This window comes from Clinocottus analis, unplaced genomic scaffold (genome assembly GCF_023055335.1).
Source record: "Clinocottus analis isolate CAN_PGR_092001 unplaced genomic scaffold, fCliAna1.0.p SCAF_9, whole genome shotgun sequence".
In the NCBI taxonomy this organism is placed as follows: domain Eukaryota; kingdom Metazoa; phylum Chordata; class Actinopteri; order Perciformes; family Cottidae; genus Clinocottus; species Clinocottus analis.
The window spans coordinates 1,595,001-1,609,206 of record NW_027176251.1 but is presented as its reverse complement, the minus strand read 5'-3'; the positions used below and the strand labels follow the sequence as shown (position 1 = coordinate 1,609,206).

Genomic DNA, 14,206 nt, shown 5'->3' with positions numbered 1-14,206 from the left:
CGTGCGGCTAACTAACCGTGAAATGAGGCTGTTCGAAGGCCACGAAGACCCATCAGGAACAAGAGGACGGGTCCGGTTTAAATGCAAAAATTAGAAATAGTTTTCGGGTCCCAGATTGTTTCTGCAAACTCATGAATGAATGAGAAGGCGGACGCGGCCCGGGGAACGGCAGCAGAGGAGAGGCCCGTTTTAGGCCCTGATCCTACTATTTGTGGTTCAGCTTTTAAAAATAGCACGCTCAAAATATATATATATATATATATATATATATATAAAAATATATACACACACACACACACACACACACACACACACACACACACACACACACACACACACACACACACACACACACACACACACACACACACACGACAGAGGGAAGTGGCAGCATTACAGAGCTGAGGCATCCGGCGAGGCGTGAGCACAGACACCACACCGGCTCCCAGACATTGTTTGCATTCCCACTACCTGAGAAAGCAGAAGAAGAAGAAGAAGAAGAAGAAGAAGAAGAAGAAGAAGAAGAAGAAGAGGAAGAAGAAGAAGAAGGCCCTCTAGACGCATCCATTCTTAGGAAACAAAAGCATGTGAAGTTGTCCGTCATGATGCTGACGTTTCATTTCGTTTGGAGGCAACTGGCTTTGGTTTGGCGACGAGTTGCTTATGAATTATGCATCGACGGAGGAGACGGCGAGCTGCGGGAGGAAGCCAAGAGCGCCAATCATCGGCGACATCTCCAACCCTCTCTTCAGCACACGGGGGGTCTGACATAAAGGAATCCCACTCTGACTCCTCTGCTCCTCTTCATCTCCTCTTCAACTCCTGCACGTGGATCACCTCGTTAGTGCGCGTCTTGAAAAGGAAACACGGATCCGCCCGACACGCCGCGCGGTCGCTCTCGTCGTCGGGTTCCCGCTGTGCGCGCGGCAAATGAGGTGTCGGCTGCGCCAATCAGCCGACGGTAAAGACGCCTGCGAGCTCAATGGCAGCGAGCGCGTTGGTAGGGGAAGAATGGTGCTGATAATTTGGGAAATCTGCAAAGGACCCAGATTAGGTCCCTGGGGAACGCCGTGAAACGAGAAGGCGGGGCCTCCTCGTATTTTTTGTCAACTTTTGTTTTTGTACTTTTCAAAAACACCTTGCACTATGGTGTAAAACTACCTGGAGGTCTTTCAACCTGGACAAAAGAAAGCGCAGAGCAGATCCTCTCATTCCATTCTCACCTTTTCACAATAAAAGCCTGAGCCGTATAGACCGTAAACATTTACCAAAGGGAACTCAGACACACATTTTGATGAAAGGAAACTCAACAAACTCGTTGATTATAAAATCGTCAGTATGAATAGTTGTCATGCAAATTATTGTCATTTCCACGTAGTTATTTGCGTGTAAAGGCCTTTAGAGTTGTTGCGTTCGGTTGCCCAGACAATGTGAAAACCAGAAAAACACAAATTAGCAATAAATCCTGCGAAAGGATATTAATGGTACAAGTTGTTTAGAGAGACAGAGTGCGTTAGTCAAAAGGGAGAAGAGAAAACAGAACCCCGGGCAACGCAAGAAGAGTCTTCACTAAGCATTCGAAACGGCATTAAGAAGAAACCAGAAACACTTCTGCTGCACAAACGTGTCCATTGAGCTCCGGAGAGGGCACGTTGGGTCGCCGCCTGCGGGCGAGCGTTCATCAAAGATCCGTCCATAAAAAAGAGCAGTTAGAGAGACGCTGCATCGCATCATTATCCCAGACATCTGTTGCCACGGCAGTTAAACAACTCAAAGCTTCAACCTTCCGTTCCCGGCGACGACGTGGGCGGAAAAAAGCCGCGAGGGCCAACGTCACGGCTTACGACATTTAGTTTTTTGTTTTCACCAAGAGGAAGTCGACGTGGCAGCCGGACGCGTCCGAGCCGTCTGCAGCTGCAGCACGAGGACGAGGCCTCCTTTGGGCCGTCGAGGGTTAAGTGACTTGCTGAAGGGCGCGTCATCCAGACCGGTGACCTTCCTGCTGACGACCTGCCTCGCCGCCTTCGGGGCCCCGATGCCACCCTCGATGCGTCGCCACCTACTTTTCCCCCGCCGGCGCAGCGTGTCAGAGGCTGCAGGACCGAGGCATGACACACACCAACAAGCCGCTCGAAGCCGCGCGCTCGTCTGCCGCGCGCTCGTCTGCCGCTCACACGCATGTCGCTCAACTGCCGCTCACAAACCGGTTCGCCATTCCGTCAGTTTTTCACGGGGAGAGACAGGATGTAATCTGGTGTGTGTGACCGATACGGAGCCACATGTGGGTCAGGTGGAAGACGTAATTAGAGCAGAACGAAATATGAAATAGACTAGAATAAAAAAGGTTTATTCATGTATTTTTGCAGGGGTTGTACGACATCGACTCTGTGGCTTTTTGGACAAAACTCGAGATGATTCCTGTATCCTCTGTATGCCCCATCTACCCCCCCTACCAATAACCCCCTCTCCCATACCTCCCTCCTCCTCCTCACCTCTGGTCGAGATCACAAAAAGACAAAAAGAAATCCTGAAATCCTTCCCCTCGACTTGAGGAGCGTTATCAGTCTGCTCACAAGATAAGTCTTGAATACAACATTGATGCGTCAATATATTGGTCTGGCCTAAGCATGCGTTATCTCTGTGTGTGTGTGTGTGTGTGTGTGTGTGTGTTTTCTTTACTGCCTTGGTGTGTTAAGTGGCAGCAGAGCAGCCTGGAGCAGATAGATAACAGCCAGCGGTGTGTGTGTGTGTGTGTGTGTGTGTGTGTGTGTGTGTGTGTGTGTGTGTGTGTGTGTGTGTGTGTCAGCTGCTGGCGCCATGCCTGAGGACTGCTGAGCAAACTCTCTCCCAGTTTCCCGGTCGGCACAGTCCCTGGACTGTGATCAGCGCCACGACCAGGACCCTGCAGGACCGAGCAGCACTGAGCGTGAGCAGCACTGAGCGTGAGCAGCACTGAGCGTGAGCAGCACTGAGCGTGAGCAGCACTGAGCGTGAGCAGCACTGAGCGTGAGCAGCACCGGTTAGCGTCGTTCAGGACGCCCGGCGCTCCATCACACAGTGCATGTGGGACTGGGAGGAGTGCATGAATAAAAACACATAAACCCGCGACCACAGACGCAGACGTGTCATAAAAGCTGCGAAGGTTGAGTAGCTGAATGCAGTGAAACTCAGAAACTACAGAAACGGACTAACGACTAACTCTGAATCAACTTTGCCTGAACTCGTTTGCTCAAAAGGGAAATATCTTAGGAAACAGAGGCAACGTTTTTCCCAATAATGTCCGAATCCAACACTGGCGGTTCGGCACGGAGTCCTCCAGCTGCTGTCGGTACGCGCTCACCTGCCGGAGCCGCTGCTTCAGGTGCACCGACTGAAGCTCGGAGGAGTCCGGCTCCGTGTTTTGTAATTGAAGAGACGCTGCGGCAGCGTCACTCGCTCCTAAAAATAAAATACAAATGGCCGGTCGGCGTGACACTCGACCTCCCAACGTGAGAGGTCGAGTGTCACGGGATCGTTTTTACGAATCGCGTTGATGGAACGCTCGTGTCAGAGGCTCCAGGCGCCGCCCTCCCGCTGGAGCCGTGAGCGCCGTCAACATGACGGATCTGTCCCACAGTTTTTTTGGTGGGTGGGGGGGAAAATCGATATTTACACCGATACGCAGCATCACTCAAGTGCTCCCACTCGGACCGAAACACAAGATGACAAAGAGCGCCGTCAGAGGGATCCGAGCCTGGACCCTCCTGCGGTCTCTTCTCAGCCCCTCATGACTTCATGACTTAATGAGTGCGTCTAAATTGCCGCGGTCCCCCTTTAAAGCTGCAAATATCTGCACACATCACCACGAAGGCCTTAATGCCAAAGTTCACACGTGGGGCCCGCCAGCGCCGAGGTCCACCGCGAGCATGAATCAGGTTTTGGGGAGGAGGGGCAGCGTCCTCATTGGAGCGCCGATGGGGTCGGCGAGCGAGAGAGCAAGAGCGAAGGAGGGGGAGAGAGAGAGAGAGAAGGGGGATGGGCTGAATTCCCTCCTCTGACCCGGCGGGGCTCGGTTTGCGGCCCAACCTTGAGGGTGTTCTGCCAGCACCAGCTGCGGGATATTTACAGCCTGTTGCCGCGCGTTCCCGGGCAACTGTTGGACTCACTCAGTCTACCCGGCGAGCGTCTTCAAATGCGCAGACAAAAAAACCCTCCACGCCGGGTTCTGGGGTTTTTATTTTTTATTTGTGTGGCATCGAAACGTCGGCAGGTGGAGGTGGAGGAGGGGTCTGCTGGCTTCATATCTGAAGCTTGTGACTGATGGTGGAACATGAGCTCCCCCTCCTCCTCTTCCACCAATCACGGGCGAGTCTTTGGAGAGAAGGGGTGGAGGGGTGGGGGCAGTGCATGGGCAGCACTTCTGAGGTGTTGTGTTGGGGCGTAAAGGATCCATGAGTCCAGTAAAGGACCCATGAGTCCAGTAAAGGACCCATAAGTCCATCGGTAAAGGACCCATGAGTCCAGTAAAGGATCCATGCGTCCAGTAAAGGATCCATGCGTCCAGTAAAGGACCCACGAGTCCATCGGTAAAGGACCCACGAGTCCATCGGTAAAGGACCCACGAGTCCATCGGTAAAGGACCCATGAGTCCAGTAAAGGACCCATGAGTCCAGTAAAGGATCCATGAGTCCAATAAAGGATCCACGAGTCCATCGGTAAAGGACCCATGAGTCCAGTAAAGGACCCATGAGTCCAGTAAAGGATCCATGAGTCCAGTAAAGGATCCATGAGTGCAGTAAGGGACCCATGAGTCCATCGGTAAAAGACCCATGTGCATCGGTAAAGGGCCCATGTGTCTAGCGGTAAAGGACCCATGAGTCCATCGGTAAAGGACCCATGTGCATCGGTAAAGGGCCCATGTGTCATGGCGGGAAGGCCCGTCAGTACCGCGACCCGCCTCAGCGCTCGTTCACATTGAACACAACCACATGGCGACGCGTCCACGTCAGCCGACAGACGACACCAAGAGGATCTCCACAACGCTCGTCACGAGGCTCGCTGCCGCCTTCACCGTCACCGGCGGCATCGCTATGCGGTTTGACCCGTCGGGTTGCGTCACCGCCACATAGTTCAACAAAGCAACACCCAGAACCTGAAAGAGCTGCGAGCTGAACAAAGAGAGAGCGAGAGGAGGCATGTTGGAGGATGCCGATGGTGAGACATTCAGACAAAACAAAAAATAATAATTCTAACCGTCTCATAACACACTCGAGCGTCGCCTCATTGTGAGTCACAAAAACATGACGCACTATTATTATTAATAACTGGCATACATGCAGAGGTTTGTGGCTCTGGTGGCACAACAAGTTGCTTCTTTTGACCCAGATTGCATGAATACAGCAATGAGTTTTATATACTATATTATTACTACTATTAGTAGCACATACATATATATAGACACATACATACATACATACATACATACTTATATCCACATAATCATTAGATTATTGCCAATACACAGCCCCAAAAGCCCAAAGATATTAAATATACAATCAAAAAAAAACGGGGAAAAAGCATCAAATCCTCACATGTAAGAAAGTGAAACTGAAATATTTGGTGTATATATATATATATATATATATATATATATATATATATATTTCAGCACTCGATCAGATGATTGAAACATAAAACACGTTTATTTCTGTACATGGAAGCTTGACTGTGTCTTATTTTATGAGTGAAATATGGAAGTGTGAATGTAATTCATCGCCGTTAAAACTGTGGGGAAATGTTGTTTTTGTAAAAAGGCTGAACGCCAACAACGCCGGATTAAAGAAGATGTTTCGCGAGATAAAAACATGTTGGAGGAACATTTGGGAATAAAATGATTTTCCAATTACGTTTGACTTGTGACATTAAAAAAAAAAAACGTTCTGGAGTCAGAACCGATCGCACGCAGCCAAATGAAATAGTGTAATATTCATGATGTTGAAGCTTTGCCCCATAGGGTCCAGCCCAAGACCTCAAGGGGTCCATAATAACACACCTTTATGGAAAGATTATGACCTAAAGAATCAGAATCTGCGACATTCATTACAATAACACAAAGCATCGGCATGTTAGGAAGGCGTTTCAGTTGTTCAGTTCAAAAGCAAAAGATCACGTCGGCCGTCTCAAAACATGACGATTTAGAGCATTTCTCAGTTTTATATGATTGTGGATTCAATATCTTTGAGTTCTGCGTCGTTAGTTGGACCCAACATGACCGCCTAAAACATTATCCACTATTTATGAAACATTTAAACAGTCTTTGTCCTCAACGAACCGACAAACAAGCTGCAGCTCTACTTGTGTGTTAGCGTGTGTGCTTCGTGGAGGAGACGTCACTGATGTGAGCGCAGTAGCCGTTAGCGGTTAGCGGTTAGCGGTTAGCCTGACGCCCTGCAGCTGCTCTGGAATGTGCAGCAACACGGCGTACAGGTTTCCTCCCTCGGGGCTTTTCCCGTCGTCTGAAGTCCTGAACAACAGAAGCCGTGACGGCTGTGAACACTCGATGACGTCATCGTGACAGACACCGCCGGTCCAACACGTTCTGTCACGAGCCGGTCGAGTGACAACGCAGAACGTTCTGTGTTCAAGAAGTGCAGGAGAGAGGGAAGACGAGCGACACACACACACACACACACACACACACACACACACACACACACACACACACACACACACGACTGAGATTTTTATGACTCATTAACGGTGACTTGAGGCTAAACACACACTCTCTCGCACGCACACTGTCAGTGTCAAAAACTAAATCTCAAAAAGCCTCATGTCTGCAGTTTGAGAGAAGAAGAACAAGAAGAACGAGAAGAAGAAGAAAGAGAAGAAGAACGAAAAGAACAAGGAGAAGAAGAAGAACGAGAAGAAGAAAAAGAAGAACAAGAACAAAAAGAAGAAGAACAATCAGAAGGAGAAGAACAAGAACAAAAAGAAAAACAAGAACGAGAAGAAGGAGAAGAAGAACATGGAGAAGAACAACAACAAGAAGAAGCAACAACAACAAGAAGGAGAAGAACAAGAAAAAGAAGAAGAAGAAGAAGAAGAGTTACTCTTGACGTGTGTGAGCAGGTGTGATGCTCCGCCAGTGGAGTAACAGTGACAGTAACAGTGATGCTGCCAGAGAGAAAGAACAGGTGTGACGCTACGAGCTGCAGGACAACACAAGCCGAGGAGACTGTAAATCTCTCCCTCCATCCCCCACCGGGGGGGGGGGGGGTGTCAGCTCCTCGCCCGATGACGGAGAACAGTCCACACAAGTCGTTTCCTCGTCTCCTCGCTATCTGCTTCCTAAAGTCCTCAGAGGCGCCAGCGGCGAAACCCCACTGGGGGGCCGATTACACGGCTCAGGGGGCCGTAAACAGCTGATAGCAAGCGCGTAAACAGCTGAAGGATGCGTGTGTGTGCGTGTGTGTGTGCGTGCGTGTGGTTCAACAGAGGAGAAGTAATACACTTTTATAAAAAGAAATTAAAAAACAGCCATCAGGAATGACATTTTCCTCTTGAACTAATTATGGTTTAAAGCGAAGCGGAGTTCATGTCAATTCAAACCAATTACAAGAGAAGCAACACACACACACACACACACACACACTTGCTCTCTCACTCACTCACACACACACTCTCTCTCTTAAGAGCTGTGAACGTCCCGGTCGCCCGCTCTTACCGTCAGAGACTAAAAGACTAAAAGATGGCGGTGAGGACACGTGAAGCTCGAGGCCGCTGGGTGAAGATAGTCCGAGTGAGCCGGCGGTCGGAGCACATGTGCCATCGGCTGCTGCAGGGGGACGACTGCTGGTGTGAACGTCTCACTCTGGACGCCCCGAAGTACCCTCCCCCCCCCTCCTCCTCCTTGAAACCCCTCCCAGGTCACCCTTTGCCCTAATATGCCTTCAGCAACTGCCACCAATTCATCAGCGCCGCGTTGGCAGAGCGGCCGCGTGGGGCTCCATTCAGAGGTCCAGAGATTCTCACCGCCGGCTTTTTGCTTTATGAGATGTCCGAAGACGTCCATTAAATGTATTGTGTGACAATGAGAAACATCACAGTTTAAGGGTTTGAAACGTCTCGTCGCTTATGAGAGATGAATAACGGAGTCACCAGAATCTGTGGATGAACTTAGTGGTTATTATTTAGTGAAAAAGATCCTTTTTGATGATCATCGAGTGGTTTAATTGAGTAAAAAAATAGCAATTATTGTCTGTTTGTCGGCTTCTTAATGCATCGCTCTTCTCTGTTTTACATTTAAAAGACATCAAAGTGAAACTTTTGGACTTTTTTCAATTATTTTATCCCAATATTATTCAAGATTATTAAAGAGCCTGATACCTGCAGCCCTTCACTGGTGAATCAAAGAACTTGAGAACAGGTTCATCAAAACAGGGGTTGTTTTTGTTGTTGTTTTTTGTTGTTTTTTCGGGGACATGAATAGAAATCCACGTCTTCCCAAAACTCTGAAACTGAACGCCGTCCTCCAGAAAATGTGAAACAAGAATGTAGTGAGAACATGATGAGGGGAGACAGCCTGCAATCACTGAGTGTGTGTGTGTGTGTGTGTGTGTGTGTGTGTGTGTGTGTGTGTGTGTGTGTGTGTGTGTGTGTGTGTGTGTGTGTGAGTCTAACTGTGTCAGACCCTCGTTGCACACCACCCTGTCCCTCGTGCACGTGTGACTGTTCTTCCTCCATTTGGATCATGAGCTGCTGGCAGCGCGGCGGCAGCTGCCTACATACCTTTTGTTCCACTGGACCCTTAAAGCCACACACACACACACACACACACACACACGTACAAATACACACGTACACACACACACATACACTTTGCATGCTCAGCTGTCGGAGAGTTCAACAAACCGGTAGCGTCTCATGCCCCTCGGCTCTACGATTCTAAAGCGACTCGTCTGCTGTCAGCTACGATGAAGCTAACGCTGAGGAAAGCTAAGAGACACACAGAGAGAGAGAGAGAGAGAGAGAGAGAGAGAGAGAGAGAGAGAGAGAGAGAGAGAGAGAGAGAGAGAGAGAGAGAGAGAGAGAGAGAGAGAGAGACTGTAAAAGGAGTGCTCCTCCGCCTGTGACCGTTCTTTGCGACAGTGGCTCCGCTTCCCAAGGAATGAATCTCCAGCCCCGTGACCTTTCCTGACCTTGAAATCTCAGAGGGGCTCCGGGGGGGTGTGGGAAAACCAGAGGCCGGGAGGAGGCCGCTAAACAGCCGTGTCACCGAGTTTCCAGTTTGTGTGCGTGTGTGTGCGCATGCCGGCTCGTCTGTGACCGGAGCGCGGCGGGTTAAACTAGAGCCGAGATTCCAGAGGGCCCGTTTGGACCGTACATGGGCGAATGAGAGGAACTCCCCTCGTCTGTCTGCAGCGGGACAAATAAACACCAGCACCAAAACCAACATGACCTCATCCAACGGTTCGTATCAATCATCTCTCAAGTCCTCTCGGTCCTCACTGCAGGCCGGAGAAACGGCTTCAGTGCAGCGCACGTGAAGACAGGCTTTTCAAAATAAACTACAGTCTTTACAGTAAACTCGGTTTACAGAACAAGACTACTTAGTTAGGTTTAGACAACTAAAACTACTTAGTTAGGTTTAAGAAAATGTCTTTGTTTGAGTTTAAAAAACTACTGAAGCATGCAAGTCACGTGACAACAACATCAACACTGACTTCTTGTTCCACACGAGGAACGAACTACGAGATACGCACGCACGCACGCACGCACGCACACACACACACACACACACACGTGTCTGAGCACGGCGGACGCCATCACTTCCCCCAACCAGAGCACACGAGGCCTCTTCCAGGTCCCCTCCCCCGCTCGCCATCCACGTTCGTCCTCCATGTGCTCGGCTCTCCTGCAGTGTGTGTGTGTGTATGTGTGTGAGTGTGTTTATGTGTGTGTGTTCTGTGTTGAACACGGGGTGTTGGCCCAACGCCTGAAACGGGGATCTATGAGCCCACCTCCGCTTCTTCCTGAGACAAAACGCGAGCGCCGGGCCAAGACTGTGTGGTGCTGGCTGCGTGCGGTGGGGAGGAAGAGGAGGAGGAGGAAGAGGAGGGGGAGGCACGAACACCGAGAGAGAAGACATCTATTCTCTCTCTCCCTCTCTTTCTCTGTCTCTCTCTCTACACAGGGCGGTCAGAGGAAGCCCAGAGGCGAGTGTATTTATGTCGAAAGAAGACGCCGAAGCGTGGAAGCAGCAGCTCGAGCATCCGTCCACAGAGCCGCGATCACGTGGGCGACGAGGGTCTGAGCAAAGGTGGCGAAGGTCTGAACGAAGGTGACGAAGGCCTGAACAAAAGGTCTGAACGAAGGTGAAGAAGGTCTGAACAAAGGTGAAGAAGGTGTGAACGAAGGTGACGAAGGTCTGAGCAAAGGTGACGAAGGTCTGAACGAAGGTGACGAAGGTCTGAACGAAGGTCTGAACAAAGGTGAAGAAGGTGTGAACGAAGGTGACGAAGGTGAAGAAGGTCTGAACGAAGGTCTGAACGAAGGTCTGAACGAAGGTGAAGAAGGTCTGAACAAAGGTAACGAAGGTCTGAACGAAGGTGACGAAGATTCTGAGAGAAGGTGACGAAGGTCTGAGCGGTTCTGATGGAACACGAGCTCATTCGCATTCGTACCAAATGAAACGGCTCGTAGTTTTGTGAATAAACGTTATCTTTTGAACGACTCGAGGTACTACAGATGGATTCATTGCTAACAATCAAATATTCTGAATAATAAAACTGTTAAAACCCCAACATGTTTCATCCGACAGAAGTCGTAATAAAAGTCTCGTATGGCTCCAACAACACGGAGACATGTGGCATCTCCCGGCCCCAAAGGTCAAAAGGTCAAGAGCAGCAAGACGAGCCGGAACAGACGCAGCAACCTGTTCCCTCAGCTGCCGGCAAGCGACCCACCAGATCACTGCAGGGTCCATGCACATGGGTTCACATGACTTCTAAAGATGGTTTAAAGTCATGAAACTATTTGACCAATGCTTTTCCATGACTTCTAACCAAATTTTCATGACTTTACACCAAATTTTCAAGACTTTTAACCAAATGTCCATGAGCAAACATGTAGTGAAATCTGTCTGTAAACAGTAAAAAGTGATAAAATGTAGTATTTAAACTAACAATGAGGATTCAAAGCATACAATAAACCTTAAATGACACAAATGACACAAATAATAAACATTTATACAGATGCCTGTATGTATGCCTGCTTAAATTTTGAGCCTTTCTTTAAAAAGCATATTCATTATTTTAAACTCAGCGTAAATGGACGTTATAAACACATGAATATAACACATTTAAAGAACTTTTAATAAACCTTTGGGATGTACGAACCCTGCTATTTATGTCAAAGTGCTCTATTAAAATCAATTAAAAGGCATACTTGGGCTCGATCATTGTCTCACAAGCCTCGAAAATAAAATTTTAAGCTGTTAAAAGCTGCTGAAGGTCATTTTAGAAAAAAAGTGAAATCCATAAAAGTCTGTTTCATAAAACAAAACTAGTTTGCGCGGCTTCAGGGAGGCCGGGTCTCGCTGCGTTATCCTCATTAATGCGCCACGCGTGTTGCTACATTATGTTTTTAATCTATCAGGTAAATTAAAGTCATAAATCACTCTGCGCCTGCGACTCCCAACGCCAGCATGAGCGGCCGGAGAGACGCTTCAGATGTTCAGCTTACGCACCGGAAAAATGAAATAAGAGCCGACGTCTGGAGTCAAAGATCCATCGCTTTTAAATTGACTCGGTTTGGATTGTGGAGAAAAATGTCTCTGACCATGAACTGGAAAGTGTTTGAGGACCTCTTTGAATCCTGACGGGACCCGGGGGAACCGGGAGACCGGGTATCGAACCCGCAACCATACGGACTGAAATGTATCTGTGGGCTACAGCCAGAGAGTCAATATACTTCTATACAACCTGAGGAGTCGCCCCCTGGTGGTCGGGAGAGAGAATGCAGCTTTAACACATGAAGCATAGTCTTCTATACAACCAGAGGAGTCGCCCCCTGGTGGTCAGGATGTTTATTTGACAAAGCGGCAGAGATAGAGATCTGAGCCCCGACAGCTGAAAACCAGAGCACATCAAAGAGTCCACCAAGTCTCCCACTGGTCCCAGTCCACTAAGCTCGTCGACTGTGGAAACTATATTTTTTTGGCCAAATCCACACACAAGACAACTTCCTGCCAACAAATGTTCTCGTTTCAAGATTGAAGCTTTTTGTGAGAAACCAACCGAAACGTTTGAGGACCGAGAGCTGCCTTTGAGTCTCGTACAGCTGCTTTGTATTACAAATAAATATAATATCTATCTATCTATCTATCTATCTATCTATCTATCTATCTATCTATCTATCTATCTATCTATCTATATAAATATATATATATATATAAAAAAGAAGTTAGGCTTCTTTGTGAAACGAAGAACCGTTTCAGTAGATTAACGTAGTTCAAATCCTTTAAAAGGCTTCAGAGACTCAGATATCATGTTCATTTTGATAATGATAGCCGGACCTCAGACAAGATGTTAAACGTGTGTGTTTGTGTGTCTGTCTGTGTGTAGTCTGCAGCGACGCTCCCACAAACAAAAACAAACGAGGCGTTTGATGTGCAATGAGGCACGGACGCCACACGGAGACAGACCTCCTCCCTCCAAACAATCTCAACAAGACACAAGCTCCCTGACATTGACTGACACACACACACACACACACACACACACACACACACACACACACACACACTTCTCCTCAGAAACAGCTGACGGTTTAACAGGCTTACAGCAGCTGACAGGCTACAGGTGGGGCAGAGGGGACCCTTCATAAGCCGTTCACCCCTCCTCCTCCTCCTCCTCTTCCTCTTCCTTTTAGTGCCCAGCTCATAATTCTCCCCCACCCTCACGCACACACACACACACACACGCACACACACACACCTGTTGTGACTCGGGAGGAATTGTCCTCTGTGAAAGGCCTTTCTTCATACTGTACCACCTACGAACACACACACACACACACACACACACACACACACACACTCTCTCCTCGTAAAACACGCTTTATGACCCTCCAGCGTGTGTTGGAGTAAGTAAGTGTGCGTCTGTGTGTGTGTGTGTGTGCGTGTATGTAAGTGCGTGTCCGGCTAACAGATGCCACACTGGAGCAGAACTGCGGGCTAAGAGCACTAAGCTCCTTTTTGCTTCGCTGAAAATAAATAAACCGGCGGCGTCATTACGGGCCGAAGGAAAGAAACCCCTCGTCGTCACTTTTACCCACAATACCCGGCGGTTTGCACTTGACCATTTGATGCGGATCTTATAATCCAGCGGGCGGGAAAATAACTCCAACAATAAATACTCGACCCCTAAGTCGACTTCTTTTTATCATCGCGTGGTATTAACGCGCCATTGTGTGTCTGCACATCCACAGGGTCTGTGTGTGTGTGTGCTTTTTGTGTGTGTGTCTGTGCACTGTGTTTGTATCCATTTGTATGTGTGCTTTTTGTGTGTGTGTGCCTGCACGCTGTGAGTGGCTGTGTGTGTTTTTTATGCTGTCAGTATGTGTGTGTGCTGTGAGTATGTGCTTTTTGTGTGTGTGTCTGCTTGTGTGTGTGTGTGTGTGTGTGTTTGTGTGTATGCCTTTTTTTCATGAACGCTCTTCCAAACGCTTTTTGTCACACTAAAGTTTTCCCGCCGTGAAGTGAACTGGATATTTTGAACGACGGGTATCGGTTTGTAAAATATAAAAAAGAGCAAAGCTGAAGAGAGAAGAGAGGGGATTTGAAAGCGCAGCACTTCTTTGGATTGGAGGAGAAAACCATGGAGGGTGAAAGGGAATATAAGAAAGAAACCACATCTTTGGATTACGCGTTCCTGCTGGGTTCGCAGAACAGAGCCCAGAAAGAAGTTTCTGGAACTTCTGGAGGAGACTTTTTAAAAACCAGCGGCTCCGTTCTCTCCTCCGTCACCACCGACCTGTCAAAGGAAGCCAGCCGGCGGCTTTCATTCAGCCGTCAACAGGCAGAACAAAGTGGAGCTGAATGCACTGAGCTCCTGCTTTTATTACGATTACTAGCAGATTGTTATATAAAACTGGAAATCATAGCTTGTTTTATAGGGAAAAAAAGCCCCAAAACGGCTGTATTTGGATGTATTGAACGGTATAA

At 48.4% G+C, this 14,206-nt stretch overlaps 1 protein-coding gene across 9 annotated transcripts in view; it reads right to left on the bottom strand.

Moving 5' to 3' along the window:
• Positions 1-14,206, bottom strand: part of mef2d (myocyte enhancer factor 2d) — a 66,281-nt gene that overhangs the window by 38,573 nt on the left and 13,502 nt on the right. The window contains exon 1 of one of the 9 annotated variants that reach the window (XM_068568992.1): positions 7,706-7,792. The exons of the other annotated variants lie outside the window; for them this stretch is intronic. The gene's annotated coding sequence lies outside the window, so the exon portion shown is untranslated. Of the gene's footprint in view, positions 1-7,705; positions 7,793-14,206 lie in introns of those variants that run through there. 9 annotated transcript variants of the gene reach the window in all.